Genomic DNA, 16,329 nt, shown 5'->3' on the forward strand with positions numbered 1-16,329 from the left:
AATCTGATATCAGAAACCTTTTTCTAATTTTCCATACACCATAATAACTACGTTCATACCACGAGAAAATTCGTTCCCCATGACGCGAGTCCAGGCCTGATGATACAGTGCGGAACATAAATTAAAGAGGGAAGACATATCATCGAACAACTTAGATCGTCTTCTGCTAGAAAAAAGTTTTGCAGCTCATGTTAAATTTATGAAGTTGTGTTGTCTATCGAAGTTAAAGCCGGAATGGATCATTAGGCCCAACCTTGTTTATTATAACGATGTAAACTATCTGTTGGGATTGAAGCTGAAACTGAACAGTATTCTTATTCGATGAACAGAATATTGTATTGTATGTCTCCAAATTATTTTGATTTGTTTCGTACACAATAGTTTTGTCAGATTGTACTTCTCCGTACTGCCTTGAACCGTTATATAATACCTGCATTCCCTATTTTGTTACCCAACGACTGTTATTGCTAGAGGGTTTACAAATACGTTAGAACAACAGTTTAAAATTACCATTGTTATCTGTGGAACAATAGTTTCCTCCATAGCTGTCATTATTCTCTAATGTTACGTGACGTCAACACAGCGTGAAAACATCCCCTGCGCAGTGTATTAACTGCTGAATATCAGTTCCACGCTGCCTCCAAGCTGTTAGAGTAGATGGAGGATATATTATTCATAGTCGTCAGATCTCACAACGAAAATGGCGTCTGTTCGTGCGTGCGCGTACGCATGGTGGAGGCGGAAAGTCTTCCACCATTCATATGGCAGTTATTGGATGTATTTCACAGAATAAAGGCGTCATACAAAAGGTACAGTACTATGACCACTCTTCGTTAGATAGAGCGTATTCCGAATCTCACCGGTGAGCAATCCGATGGCATCATGGTGTTCCGAATTCCACCGATGACGTCATTGATGCTCCACCGGTGTCGCACCGGTGCCATCAACTTGCAGAAGTGGTGGCAGTCTCCATCAGCCGCCATCAGTGAATCTGATTGGTTCTTGTATAGGGCGGGAATTAGCAGACGAATAACATCGTGCACTGTTGTGTCATGGCGGTGTGTTCTGCTGTATTGTTTGTAATGAGCAGAACGTAAAAACATGATAATGGCTTATGAGGGAACATGTCAACGGACCAGTTATTAGTACCGGTTCAAGAAATAAATTGTTTATGCTATCTTTTCTTTGAACGAGATGGGAGTACGAAAATTTCGCAAAATTTTGCTAGCTTAGCAATGACATCAACTTGTACAGTCGCCATGACAGCCATCGATCCTTCCAGCAGTTTTGTACCTTATTTCGCTGCAACGTGACGTCATTGATGCCACCGGACCGGTGAGATTCGGAATACGCTGATAGACAGCTTATTCCGAATCTCACCGGTCCGGAGGGCATCAGTGACGTCATGCTGGAAGTTTCAATAGCTATCACGGTGCTGTACGCCTTGTTGAATGTGCTACGCTAGCAAGATTTTGCGTTGCTACACCGCTGGAGCATCAATGACGTCATCGCTGAAATTCGGATCACCGTGATGCCATCTGATTGCTCAGCGCTGAGATTCGGAATACGCTGAGAGTCTTTGTCCACCGCTGTGGAATAACGGTTAGCACGCCTGATCGTGGAACGAGAGGGCTCGAGTTCAAATCCTGGTTGGGTTTTTTCCGGGATTTTCTCTCAACCAATTGAAGCAGAATTACTTGGTAACATTTGACGTTGGAGTTCGGACTAATTTCACCATCATTAATTCACATACCATCATCATCCATACCATAAACAGGGTTAAAAAAGAAAGAATAGTCTTTCCAACATAGATTAGCAACAATAACACTCCTGTTTACAAGTAGATCTTTTCTACAGGGAGTCCTCGAATTGCTCCGACTCATTGTCATCAGAATTTCACAAAGTATTAATCGAGTATCATACTAACTCTCGGATCCATTGCTCACGCTTTCAAAACACGCGGATTCCACCGCTGTGGAGTAACGGTTAATATGTCTGACCATTAAACGAGCGGGCCCTGGTTTCGACATGTTACCTGGTTGAGGTTTTTCCGTGGTTTTCCTCAATCCACTAAAAACAAATGCTGGGTAACTTTCGACGCTGGATCCTGGACACGCTTCTCTGCTATTATCACCTTTATTTCACTCGGACATTAGATAATCGTCGCAGTTGATATAGCGTCATAAAAAACAAATCAAATTTGCCGAGGTACGATTGCCCTTAGGAGAGAATAAAAATTGTGGCTCCCATGTTGCTAATTAGGAAGCATGTATAAGATCCTATCTAATGGAATTTCGGGAGAGGAACACTGCAACCCAGCACTCCGACCTTTCAAGATCCATTGCGCTAATCCACAAATAATGCACATTCCCAAACCTACGCCGGCTGACTACACTAAGAATCGTTGCGTGCCCAGGTTTTAAGTGTGTGGTGATGATAGTGATTTTAGTAGTAGCAATAATACTGATAGTAGTGTTAGTAGTAGCAGTAATAGCAAAAAAGATTTCATCTGCACTAGTTATTCAAAGTCGACATTCAAATTGGACGAGAAATAGCCCACAATTTTTTTCCTGGGGCCCTCTATCACATAGATGTCCAATTGTAACTCGTACGAAGTAACCCCTGGCGTAAGCAACCCGCAGCGCATATTGTTGATGTCGTTTTTCCTATTTTATATGGAAAGTTGTTGACCTTAGCAGAGCATGCTTGACGTGCAATATCTCCTGGTTCTATAGGCGTTTGGACATCCATGCTCTCTCAGGAACAGTATTCTACGTTCTGGAATTACACAACTTAGAATTTTGCATCCCTCACGGAGGTAATTATGACCTTCGAACCTACAGTCAAACGGTTGGTATATTCTATTCTCCATTTCATTCCCGATCGCGAGTTGGTAAAGCACAAGTCTCCTCTAGGAAAAAGCGGAGTTGCTTATTCGTAACCATAGTGCTCAGCGAACCTTAGCGTTGTCAACTGGTATGTGTTGGCAACGCGCCTTTCTGTGGTTCAGCCTAATGGTTTTCTCAGATGCCCGTTAGAGCTAGGGTTCGTCTCCCTCTTCAGGGTAATAATACTACGAATTTAAATATTCAAAGATTATTTGTTTACAGTTTTAGAATTAGACCTGTACAATAAAATTTATTGTTACATATAGTCTGCACTGTAAGCAATCCCATTTATATGATTATTGATTTCGATAAATATCTTCAGCCCAATTACGAATGTTTATTCAACTGATCTAAGTGAGATATTTTTAAGAATGATAACTTGAAAGTAATTTTGCATAATAGAATATCATAATCATAATTATCACGATCATTATCATTTCCATCATAATCATTATTATAAATTCTTAAAAATTAGGCTGTATGTTCGAACTAACACGCTCTAATGACAAATGCTGGGTCTCTCTGAACAGATGTGATCAGCATGACACAAGATCACCAATAATTAGAATAAGACAGAACAAACACGAGGCAAGGAACAGATGCCCTGTCTATGATTTAAAGAAAAAACTTCAATATTATCGACCGTAAATACAGGGACATCATTTTATTTTTACTTAAATTTTTTATTTTACCTCAGTTTTTGAATGTACTTCACTCCCATCCTCTCTACTAGTAAACATCCAACCGTACTCCACACAGACCTAAGGCCGCGTATGCAGTCAAAGTCGCCTTACAGTCATAGTAAACAGTACTGAGTTAGTGAGTATAGTACGTTACAGAAATATGTTCGCGTTTTCCATTGGCGAAAGTGCTTTCAATATTGAATCATATTTTCGCACAGCTACTGTCGTCTGTTTGCCTACGTCGTATCCCGGTTTTTCCCACCGCTTATACTCGCCCCTCTGTAAAGGCTAATGGCTGGGCTGTCTTAGCTCTTTTCTGAAAACATTAATTTCTGTTAGGAATTGGACGTCTACGTAATATTATACAACTGTTTAAAATAATTTAAATAAAAGGGCCTCGTTAAGCAATTAACTGTCACGTAATTTCCCCCCTTCCTACGATCCTGCGACAAAACCACTTGAACAGACAGTAGATAGCATGTCTGAGTAATTTTATCTTTTCGGATCGGACTAAGTGAAGATTGAATTTACAGTACGTAAGGTACTCTTTTATAGAGTAGGTACAGAATTATTTCAACATGAGTTACTAGTATGAAGGACGAAACTGGTAATTGGGATTAGGTACAATAGTCTATAGTGCGATAATGTGCACAAAAGAACTGAAGCCTGTATCGAAATGAACAGCCACCACTTTCAAAGATGCGTTTAAATATCCATGTTACGATTATTTTTCAATTTAACTTCATTCTCTATATTGTACGCTAATGTGCTGTAGACAGTATAATATACACTGCATAATGAATACGTCCACATGCACAGCTCAGTTTGTGAGTAAAAACACTCATTGTTAATACTGTACTGTATTTTGATTAAACAAAAACCTAATGAAAATTATCAAACTGAAAATCGCGGTATTTCCTAGTTTACGTAAATGGATGAACTACTTTTCTTCCCTCCTATACCTAGTAAAGTGATTTGTTTGTATTTTACCCCAGTATCATCGAATTCCAGTTGTGGAAGGGAGTAGCAAACGGTGATTCCGGTTCCCAACCTTTAATACAGAGGTATAGCCAGGTTAATATTAGAAATGTTTGTAAAAATATAATGATGTCCTGTAGAATCCTGACCTATTGTATCCACCGATAATGGATCCATACAAGTACTTTGAAGATTAGCCTACGTTTTACTAACGATATGCTACAGGCTTACTCTTTAGTTCTCCATATCGCGGTATAAACTGCAGCGATAATTTGACAACTTCTTAAGGAATGTGTGATTACTCCTATCCGTACAACGTAGGATATTTCCAACCGTCTGTATTTTCTCTGCGGCAAACTACATGGTTTTGAATAACCGGAGAATTATTATTTCTTAGAAATCCCGAGTGGAAATATTTATGACAGTGGGGAGGCTGCAATATTTCCTGCACTGGGATAATTAAATCATCTTCAGATTTTCTGTCACGTCTCCAAAATATCGAGTGTCTGCCAGTATTGAAGTAGAATTTAATAAAAGAGACGGAGATGAATTTCTAAGTAGAGAACCAAACTTCGGAGGTCTTCGAAACAACACTAAATCTAGGGACTCGTGCTAGAAACTGACAAGGAAGAAAATGTAGGTCTCAACGAATGGGGTGTGGCGCCTAATTGAAAGTACGCATTCGAAGCTGTTTCTTTAGTAGGTTATTTTACGACTCTTTATCAACAGTTTGGGTTGAGGGAAAACCCCGGAGAAAACCTCAACCAGGTAACTTCCCCGACCGGAATTCAAACCCGGGGCATCTGGTTTCGCGGCCAGACGCGCTGACCGTTACTCCACAGGTGTGGACTAGTTTCTACATAGATTGTAACATTTGTTCATACTTACTTTCATTCACTTTAATACTTAGAAAAATAACCATCCCTTTCTTACTTTCAGTTTGTTGGAAAAACCCCATAACATCCTAATTTATTTTTGGGGGACTTTATATATATTATAAAATAGAGCGAATAGTGAATAAACCTAAGATTAGCAACTAATATCACTTGTTAAAAACATTTTGACAATTAAAATAAAATTAAGTAACTAAACAGTTTTTATTGATTTCCAGAAAGTTTCGTTTTTATCCATTGTGGGGACTTTAAAAATAAATAATTCTAGTGATAAAGGCATTTTTATAATATAATAGTTTAAGGTAAACATTATTATTTGAACATAATAACTCATTAAATGTAATAATTTTCCAAATTTTATTTTATGTGGTAAATGATATCAAAGAGTTGGGAAGCATGGCTGAATAAACTTTTTGTATGTCGTGCCACTACAGGGAGTGAGATGAGAGTAACGTGAAAGACTATTGAAACTTATGTAGGGCCTATACATAATTATGTAGGTTGTATTGTAAAATTAGGTATTTTATTTATGTTTTATTATTATTGTGTTAAATTGTATTGTGTATTCTTATTGTATTGTGTATAAAATTGTATATGTATTGTAAAATTGTATTGTGTACTGTAAATTTTATTATGTATTGCTTATCATTTTATTGTCTATTGTTTATAGTGTGTATACCACTTCCACCGGGTGCTTGCCCACTTGCAGTGTAAATAAATACATACATACAAAACATTAATGAACTTATATTTTTTTTCCAATCTTCGCTTCCACTGGCATTACTATCTTTGTTGGTCGTAGGCCATGTGTTCAGTTCTGTGTAGAAACCTTTCAATTCATCCGGTATGAATTACAAAATCTTCTTAAGGTCTCCATTTCCTTAACATTAATTGGCAGCCTCGAGATATCAGCTAGGTTTGTTGGCAATTCATACGGTAAATTTTCATCGCAAACTGAACAAAACAAGACTAAAAATGAAAATTCTTCGTGGTTTATTTACGTATTTTACATTTATTACGTTAATTACGCATTATTTATGCGTATTTTACTGTAGTGTAAGAAACGTTTTTACGCGTAAAGTCCCAAATCTAGCTACACTGTGGCTACAGTCTATGTCTACAACGTATTGGGGAAAAAGATATTGCAGTTGATTGTCTCGAAATGCTTTAGCTACCCCTACCAAACACATTAAAATGATCGTTCCTCCATTTTCGAACTATCAATCACACAATGTCTGTGAACGAATTTTGTACTTAAGAGAATTGGGTTTTAAATAGAAAACAGTGACTGCAAATTAACACGGAAATAACAACGGAGGTACACTTACTGGTATCAATAATTTAAGTCAGTTTAATGACTCTTGTAACATTGCCAACGAAACGAATTTACCTCTTCCATAAGCTTCTGAAACAACGTTCCGTCTGATAGGCTTTTAAACGGAGCATATCATATGAGTGAGTTAATTAACTGTACATATTACATGTATTGATAATATGAAAGGCAGTACCAGTATGGACTTACGCAGACATAATTTGTATATAAATAGAGGTTGGTACTTGTACAGGGACTTTTATGTGCACACATGGAGAAATTGTTAAAAATCCCTTAATAGGCCTACTTAAACTGCAGATTTGTACTCGTAATTTGATATAATTTTATATGTATGCCAAGTAAACCATCTAAGTTAATAATGCTAACAATCTAAAAAAAAAAAAAGCATTTTTGGAAAACAACAATTAAATAAACTTTAACTGACTTTAAAAGAGAAATCAAATTGTATTATTTACATTATATTTGGACGATGATTTTTTAGGTTATTTGAAGGTCGATCTACTTTAAAGGGAAGATTATAATTTTATTTTTACTGGCATTCCTCGTACAAAAATAAACAACGTTTATAGAGAGTGTTTCCGGGCTGGTGTTACAAACTTTCAGGGATGATGGCGAAGGGCACATGTATCAATTTGAGATAAGGAACCCTGGTCCGGGAATGACTGAGTAGAAAGTTATAAGCAAAAATAGTTGTGTGGAAATGGAATTGTAATTTCGCACCACGTGCCCTTCTTCCCTTTACCTTTGGAATAGTCGTGGAAAGAGCCGGATGTCTCCTACGTGGGTACTTGTGCCGATACAATCTGTGAGCTTGTCTACTGTTCCCATTGGCTGATCCGTATTCGAAAATCAGGTCTGCTTATTCCGCTCTCGTGTACTCCTCCATTTCACTAGGACTGAACGACTGGACACTGCAACTTGTACACATACACTGCTGTCTACAGACGTGCATATCAGGACCGACCATGTCCGTTACACATTACGCTATCTGCATTGCTTTAGTGTAGTTTCCTGTCCCCATCCCTCAGACAGCGCACTGAATGGAATACTGTAGGTAGACAACGTAAACAACGTCAGTTGAATACAGCATGTTAAGATGTATACATAAATACACATAAATAAGATGTACAGAGGAATAAAATTATTTCATTTCCACACAATTATTTTTGTTTGTAACTTTCGACTCAGTCATTTCCGAACCAGGGTTCCTTGTCTCAAATTGATACGGCCGATACAGTGAAAATCCACGGAGAACTCGTCCAGCAGGTGTGCGGTTTCGTGAACTGCTCTCTGAGCTGGATATACATCTACCATTAGTCCACACACTGGAGTATACCACCACTCCACCGTGGATTATGCGACGTCCCATGTTTGATATAAGTCTGAGCCGCTGTTTTAAGAATTTTACACCAGCTTTTGTTTATAGACTTCGTTTTAGTGAACTTTTATCCCGATATCCAAATTATTCCTTAATTTTTACTGACGGATCCCGGATAAATGATTGTGTTGGTTGTTCCTTCGTTACAAATGGAGAGATATTTAAATACAGACTAAGCCAATATACTAGTGTTTTTACTGCTGAACTCTATGCTTTTTACAGAGTTTTATTGTTTTTAATTAGGCAACCTCGGGGCAGATTCCTTATCTGTTCCGACTCTTTAAGTGCCATCCAGTCCTTGCAGTCTTTTAATTGTGATGATCCGCTTGTCTTAAGAACTCAGCAGCTGCTCCATACTCTCCTTTGCTCTGATTATGAGATTGGAGTAGTGTGGATTCCTGGCCATGTAGGGATTGCAGGAAATGAGGCCGCGGATGCTGCAGCCAGGGCTGGCGCACAGGATGGCTCTCTGGTATATTGGCGCGAGAGGTGGCAGGACATTCGAAACTACTTGAAATCTAAAATTTGGTGGCAATGGGAAGGAGAATGGTCTGCACAAGAGGGAAACAGATTACGAAATATAAAGAATACTGTTAGAATTTGGGATTCGTCTACAAGAGCGTCGCGACACGAGGAGGTTTTACTCACCCGGTTGAGGATTGGCCATTGTCATCTGACACACGGCCATCTCCTACGTGGCGAACCTCAGCCGGAGTGCGATATGTGCCATGTTCCACTTACGGTGGAACACTTTTTATTGCGTTGCAGGAAATATGACCATGCACGGAGGCAATATGGAATTCGGCCGACATTACGTGACGCTCTTGGAAATGATTTTAATTGTGCAAATGCAGTTCTGAGATTTTTATCAAATACAGGTTTGGATAAGGTGATTTAGTTTTTTATTGATCCGTTTTACTCATCCTCCGGACCCTTTACATCCGGAGGTTACATTTGTTGTTTTATATTTGATTTTACATTGTTGACATTTCGGACTTTATACATCCGAATATTTTATAAAATTTTATGGTTTTAAAATATGATTGACAAGTTATCCTCGGTGGCCTTAGTTTTATTGTTTTATTTGTTCGTCTTGAATACCACCTAGTGTGGTAGAATTGCTCACTTTTATGATTCTGTAGAAATCACCTTATGTATACTGCATTTGTGTGCCTCGTTTTATCGTGACAACGCTTTTTAGTTCTTTTAGCACTCTGATTATTATATTATTTATGTATTTGTTACATTAAGAATTTTAGATAAGGGCGCAAATAGCCATAGCAGCTGACGCGCCCTTCTTAAACCCTACTACTACTACTACTACTACTACTACTCAAATTGATACATGTGCCTTTCCCCATCATCCCTGAAAGTTTGTAACAATAGCACGGAAACACCCTGTGTTAAACTACTTTTCAATTTAGCGCGTAGTGTCATATATATAAGAAAAGTAAATATTGATCATAGTTAATCATACCTTTCATAAGCATCTAAGTATTTATTATAATGCTGTAGGGCAACAGTTTCAGCACTTTTTTTTAAAATAATCTAATTGAATGTTACTCTTCTTGTTTTAAACGTTTATAAAATACAGTATGTGGATTTATTTTATCAATTTCTACTTTTTCAAATATGTGTGACAATATGAACTAAATAGCAAAATGGTTTATAAAAACGCACTTTAGCTTTGTCCGAGGAATGGAAATAAAAGATAAAAACTATAGGCTTCCCTTTAAAAGAAACAGATTCATTTTAAAATGACGAAGGAGGATAGTTCGAGCAGCGCTGTGAATCAGATCCCAGCATAGCTCAGATGGTAAGAGCACTCAGCACGCTAAGCTGAAAGTCCTGGGAACGATTCTCGGGGCCGGAACGAATTTTTATCTATGAATAAGTATTCAGTATTACTTAAGAAAAAATAAATAGCTCATTGTAATAAAATAGGGCCATTTTCTCTTTCTCTCTCTATTATGTTGCTTTACCCCAGCTGATATCAGAGAGACATTCTGAATTTATATTAACTGCAATTAAAAAAAAATAAATTTTACAACAAGTCACAGTAAATCAAAATATTCAGACTAACGAACTGCGATTTTCCAAAATTTCGAAGGAATTTCATGCAATGCTGTAGGCCTACCTGTTATCCAATGCTGGAGATGAATATTTTGAAATGTTTTATGTTTGGACGTGTAGTCGCAATGGGATGCAATGCAAATCCTCGTAAAATCTCTATTAAAAAAATCTTTATCGGAGTCAAATCTGTGAAGAAAGAGCGACTGAGGTATCTCTTAGTAGGTCGACATTAGCATAGAAGCAATAGACGACCCTCGGCAATGGATTATTTTGGAACAGAGAATGAAGTTAGATATCTTCAAGGAAAGAGAGAGAGGAAAAAAATGAAGGTTAGAGAGAAACTTGGCTCATCTGCAAGCTGTAATATGAGCCGCCGTAAGCTATCTCAGGGAGCCATTAGAACTTGGCCACGTTAAGAAGGCAGTAAATCATTTCGAACCGTAATTAAACCGGGCTACCGTAATAGTCATCCCGTTTAATGCCACGTCGAAGCCTTTATAGGTTGTTAATGTGTGGGGGAGATGTATATCTAAAAGAACAACAAGTAGAACGCCTGAACCTGACCTTTAGCGACGACGCTTTTATTCCGAAGTTAAGGCACCATAAAGTAATTCCTTATTCGTCTTTCTTCTTAACTACAGAGGATATTAAGGGACGATGTAATAATACGTATGTTGATAATCGTCGTCGTCGTCGTCGTCGTCGTCGTCGTCGTCATCATCATCATCATCATCATCATCATCATCATCAATGATCGTATTCGGTCCCAGAGCATACGGTGATAAGACTATTGTTCATAGACTATATTGATGTGATATCATGTGGCAATGGTACTATGAAGGAACACTTGCATCTTGCTTGTGCTGCAGTTCAAGTTCTTTTAATGTTCCAAATCTTCACCTTGGAGACTGTTGAAAATGCATTCTACTGATAAACACTGATACTACGACTAACTTTCCTACAACTTAAATTATTTGTTTATTTATGTGATTTATTTTTAAGGTCATAAGGCCTTCTCTTTCACTAAGGAGATATAAAAATATATAGCAAATAATATAAATAATATCAATATAGGTTCCTTGTGGTACAAGATGTGCCAATATAAACGATGTAATAGTAGTAGTAGTAGTAGTAGTAGTAGTAGTAGTAGTAGTAGTAGTAATAATAATAATAATAATAATAATAATAATAATAATAATAATCATAGTTACTTACTGGCTTTTAAGGAACCCGGAGGTTCATTGCCGCAATCACATAAACCCGCCATCGGTCCCTATCCTGAGCAAGATTAATCCAGTCTCTATCATCATATCCCACCTCCCTCAAATCCATTTTTATATTATCTTCCCATCCACGTCTCGGCCTCCTCAAAGGTCTTTTTACCTCCGGCCTCCCAACTAACACTCTATATGCTGGATTCGCCCATACGTGCTACATGCCCTGCCCATCTCAAACGTCTGGATTTAATGTTTCCAATTATGTCAGGTGAAGAATACAATGCGTGCAGTTCTGTGTTGTGTAACTTTCTCCATTCTCCTGTAACTTCATCCCTCTTAGTCCCAAATATTTTCCTAAGCGCCTTATTCTCAAACACCCTTAACCTATGTTCCTCTCTCAAAGTGAGAGTCCAAGTTTCACAACCATAAAGAACAACCGGTAATATAACTGTTTCATAAATTCTAACTTTCAGGTTTTTTGACAACACACTGGACGATAAAAGCTTTTCAACCGAATAATAACACCCATTTCCCATATTTAATAATAATAATAATAATAATAATAATAATAATAATAATAATAATAATAATAATAATACTTACTGGCTTTTAAGGAACCGCGAGGTTCATTGCCGCCCTCACATAAGCCCGCCATTATTCCCTATCCTGAGCAAGATTAATACAGTCTCTATCATCATATCCCACCTCCCTCAAATACATTTTAATATTATCTTCCTATCTACGTCTCGGCCTCCCCAAAGGTCTTTTTCCCTCCGGCCTCCTAACTAACACTCTATATGCATTTCTGGATTCGCCCATACTGCTACATGCCCTGCCCATCTCAAACGTCTGGATTTAATGTTCCTAATTATGTCAGTTGAAGAATGCAAAGCGTGCAGTTCTGTGTTGTGTAACTTTCTCCATTCTCCTGTAACTTCATCCCGCTTAGCCCCAAATATTTTCCTAAGCACCTTATTCTCAAACACCCTTAACCTCTGTTCCTCTTTCAAATTGAGAGTCCAAGTTTCACAACCATACAGAACAACCGGTAATATAACTGTTTTATAAATTCTTTCAGATTTTTTGACAGCAGACTGAATGATAAAAGTTTCTCAACCGAATAATAAGACGCAATTCCCATAATTAATAATAATAATAATAATAATAATAATAATAATAATAATCATAGCTCTAGTAAGAGCGAAATGTTTTCCACAGCTGAGGAGTAACTGTCAGTATGTCTGACAATGCTATGAGTGGGCCCGGGTTCAAATACTAGTTGGGGTTTTTCCGGGGTTTTCTCTCAACCGATTGAAGCAGAATTGCTGGGTAACTTTCGGGGTTTGACCCCGGACTCATTTCGCCATCATTAATTCACATATCATCTTCATCCATACCGTATCCGGGTTTACTTCATGGTGCAGCGTGCTGTACTAGTAGACTACAGGGGCGCGGCCGTTCTGCTACCCAGTCATTCACAGAACAGGACGGTAAGCACAATACGCAATAACAAAACCTTGAACCAAAACGTTAATTTCGCAACCCTGTGTTATTCTTGTATCTGCGTATCAGAATGTGGGGGGTAATCATTGTTAAACATTATCGTCCACAATCTAAAGCTTCATCGAAGTCTATAATAGTACATTATGCAACGAGCCTATAATGATAGTAATTAAGACGCGAGTATGTTTATGAAACTCGCTTGCGCTCGTTTCATAATTTTTATACGAGCGTCTTTATTACCATTATAGGCAAGTTTCATACGACTTTTTATGCTCGACCATATTTCTAACTTGAAATTATTCATAAGTATTCATATTATTCTTATCTGACTGGGGAGCGCAACTGATCTTGTGCAATATCTCGTAAATTGTGAGATGTGCGCAGACGCGAAAGTATTGATTTTTTCCGAGAAAGAAATGTCATTGAACTTGATATAATCTAGAGAGTGAAATGAACAATCATCTTGATATAACGTTGAAATTGATTTAGACATTCAAAAACGAGATGACAAAGTGAATTTATTTCAATATTATTTACAATTAACGCTAATTATTATAGTAACAGAACATAACCTTCTGTGACAGTATTGGATTTCCAGCCTCCGTGACGTTTCGCTAGTTGTCTTTCGATTGCATATCCGAGAATAATAGATACTTGCGCTTTCATATTGCTACAGTGATGTTTTCTGATTGGTGGAACACTTGAACTTTGATGAATAGGTGTACTTTAATGAGGTCCATTAAAGGGCTGCTACCAGGTGTATAATTACTACATTTCGGCATGGTCGGGCATAAATACATTTACGCGTTTGTAGACTTCACGTCGTTATGATAAAATTATCTTCATACTAAAGATATTGTCGCTATACGAGTGTCTTTTTCTAAAACAATATGTCCTCCTTCAATATACACTTCTAATATTATTATCTTTAAGCAGTTGTTAAATACTCCGGCATATGAGTATTTTCATTTCCCTCTGCAATTTTCACAGTACATTTTATTATTTCATTCTCCTATTACTTACTCTGACATATATTTTATAGGCTGCATATTTAAAAGTCTTATCCCTCTATAGTTTTTGCAACTTTTCGTTCCCCCAAAACCCATTTGTTGTATTTCAAAATATAATTAAAAATTTTATGTTTTCAGTCGATTGTTAATTACTCTGGTATATTTTTAATAGGCTGTATTTGAAAGGCGTGTACCTCTATCAATTGTTTCGTTCTCTATCTTAAGGGGAGAGGATGGTATTTTTTGCTGAAAAATGAGTTAATTTAAAAAAAATTCTTTAAAATATTCTGTGATATGTGTGGAATGCATAGCATAACATTTTGTGGGTATTTGTGCCCTTATCGGATGTTGTGTCGCCATTTTTAAACTTCCTGCGTTATGGATTTTTAAATCACTTGCCCAATTTTATTGTTGTTTCCGGTAAATTACATTTTCAATTTTCTTTTCTTTCAAATACCGTTTGATATGTGTGGAATGCATTGCATAAGTAGGTATTTGTGCCCTTATCGGATGTTGAGACGTCATTTTTAAACTTCCTGCACTATGGATTTTTAAATCACTTGCCCAATTTTATTGTTGTTTCCGGTAAATTACATTTTCAATTTTCTTTTCTTTCAAATACCCTTTGATATGTGTGGAATGCATTGCATAAGTAGGTATTTGTGCCCTTATCGGATGTTGAGACGTCATTTTTAAACTTCCTGCGTTATGGATTTTTAAATCACTTGCCCAATTTTATTGTTGTTTCCGGTAAATTACATTTTCAATTTTCTTTTCTTTCAAATACCGTTTGATATGTGTGGAATGCATTGCATAAGTAGGTATTTGTGCCCTTATCGGATGTTGAGACGTCATTTTTAAACTTCCTGCACTATGGATTTTTAAATCACACGCCCGCTTTTATCGGTTTCCAGTAACTTCATTTTTTTATACATTGCCAGACAAAAATGGATAAAATTTCTGAACTATTAAAGATACATGCATGAAATTTAGAACTCACATTCTTTAGACTATTAGGAAACTTTTCTCTGTAACAGAATTTTGTTAATTGATTTCATTTTAAAAATACGTCCGCTTGTTTGCAAGAAAGGAAATCAAAAAATTGTTATTAAATTTTAATTGTTTATTTTACAAACGTAGGGACGAATATCAAAATTCTGTTACATACAGTTTGTAGAACATGCTTTTGCAAATACACTGCAAAAAACTGTTTGTATCTATCTTAAAAACGGTTTAGATATATCGGTTTTAGTACAATCCTGCATTCAAATTTGGGCCCCCAAATAATTTTTTTTTTTTTATTTTTATTTGGTTGATTGCCACAGCTGTGAGCTCTCTACATACAAAAAAATAATATTTTACACCAAATAGGAAAAAGTTAAAAAAAAAATACCATCCTCTCCCCTTAAAACAGCAAAATTATTTTCATATATGACCACAAACAAAAATGAAAAAAAAAAACACCTATTTCGAATGAACAACGAACAAATTCCTGCACTGCTTCAATAGTAGAGCTGAGACGAGATGTTATGGCACCAGCCTGCGCGAAGTTTTAAATTGCCGGCCAGCAGGGTAGAGGAGTGGGGGTTGTTAGGGTTACGGTTCTCAAGCTCAGAGCGGCAGGCATATCCGTTTCATCTCTTTCTAAAAACATTCGTCTTACCTTAGTATCACCACTTTCCTACTCAAGAGGTACCTAATGGAATTACGCCCGCTATTGCATCTTTATATTCTTATTCTCCGTCCGAATCAGACGACTGATCTGTGCTGGAATCAGATGTCCCTAAGTTTATGGAAATGTTCTCCAAAATACTGTCCATCACGTGCTCACTTTCAATGTAATTGTTCTCTACTTTCTTCACATAATCATACACTGATATCCATTCTTGGAAAAAGCGATTGCAGAGTCGGCCTCTGCTTATTATATAGAGTCTTCTTAGGACTTCCTCATCAAAACTGTCTACAGCTGCAGCAATCTTCTTCTTCGGCTGTGATTTTTTCGGACTGGAGAAAGAATCTGCTGTTCCTGCCTCAATATTTTCCCCTTCTTTCCTGATTCTTGCCAAGGTTCGCTTTGAAATACCGGTGGCAGCCAGTACTCTTGCACACACGCTTTTGAATGGAGTTGGTATTCCATTTAAAACCTCTTCTGACATGAATTCCCATACATTGTATACTATTTCATGTCCTTGACTATGAACTACTCTATGATTTCACACCTTAGACAATGCCATACTGAGGGCGCTCAGAAGGACAATGTTTTCAGTATTAGCAATAGCGGTAATAGCAGAAAGATCTGAACACTCGGAATACTAGTAACCAACTAACCCAACATCCCTCCAGTTGAGTGTGAGGGCGAGTCCAAGCGAACGA

The sequence above is a fragment of the Periplaneta americana genome, chromosome 8 (genome assembly GCF_040183065.1).
Source record: "Periplaneta americana isolate PAMFEO1 chromosome 8, P.americana_PAMFEO1_priV1, whole genome shotgun sequence".
Taxonomy (NCBI): Eukaryota; Metazoa; Arthropoda; class Insecta; order Blattodea; family Blattidae; genus Periplaneta; species Periplaneta americana.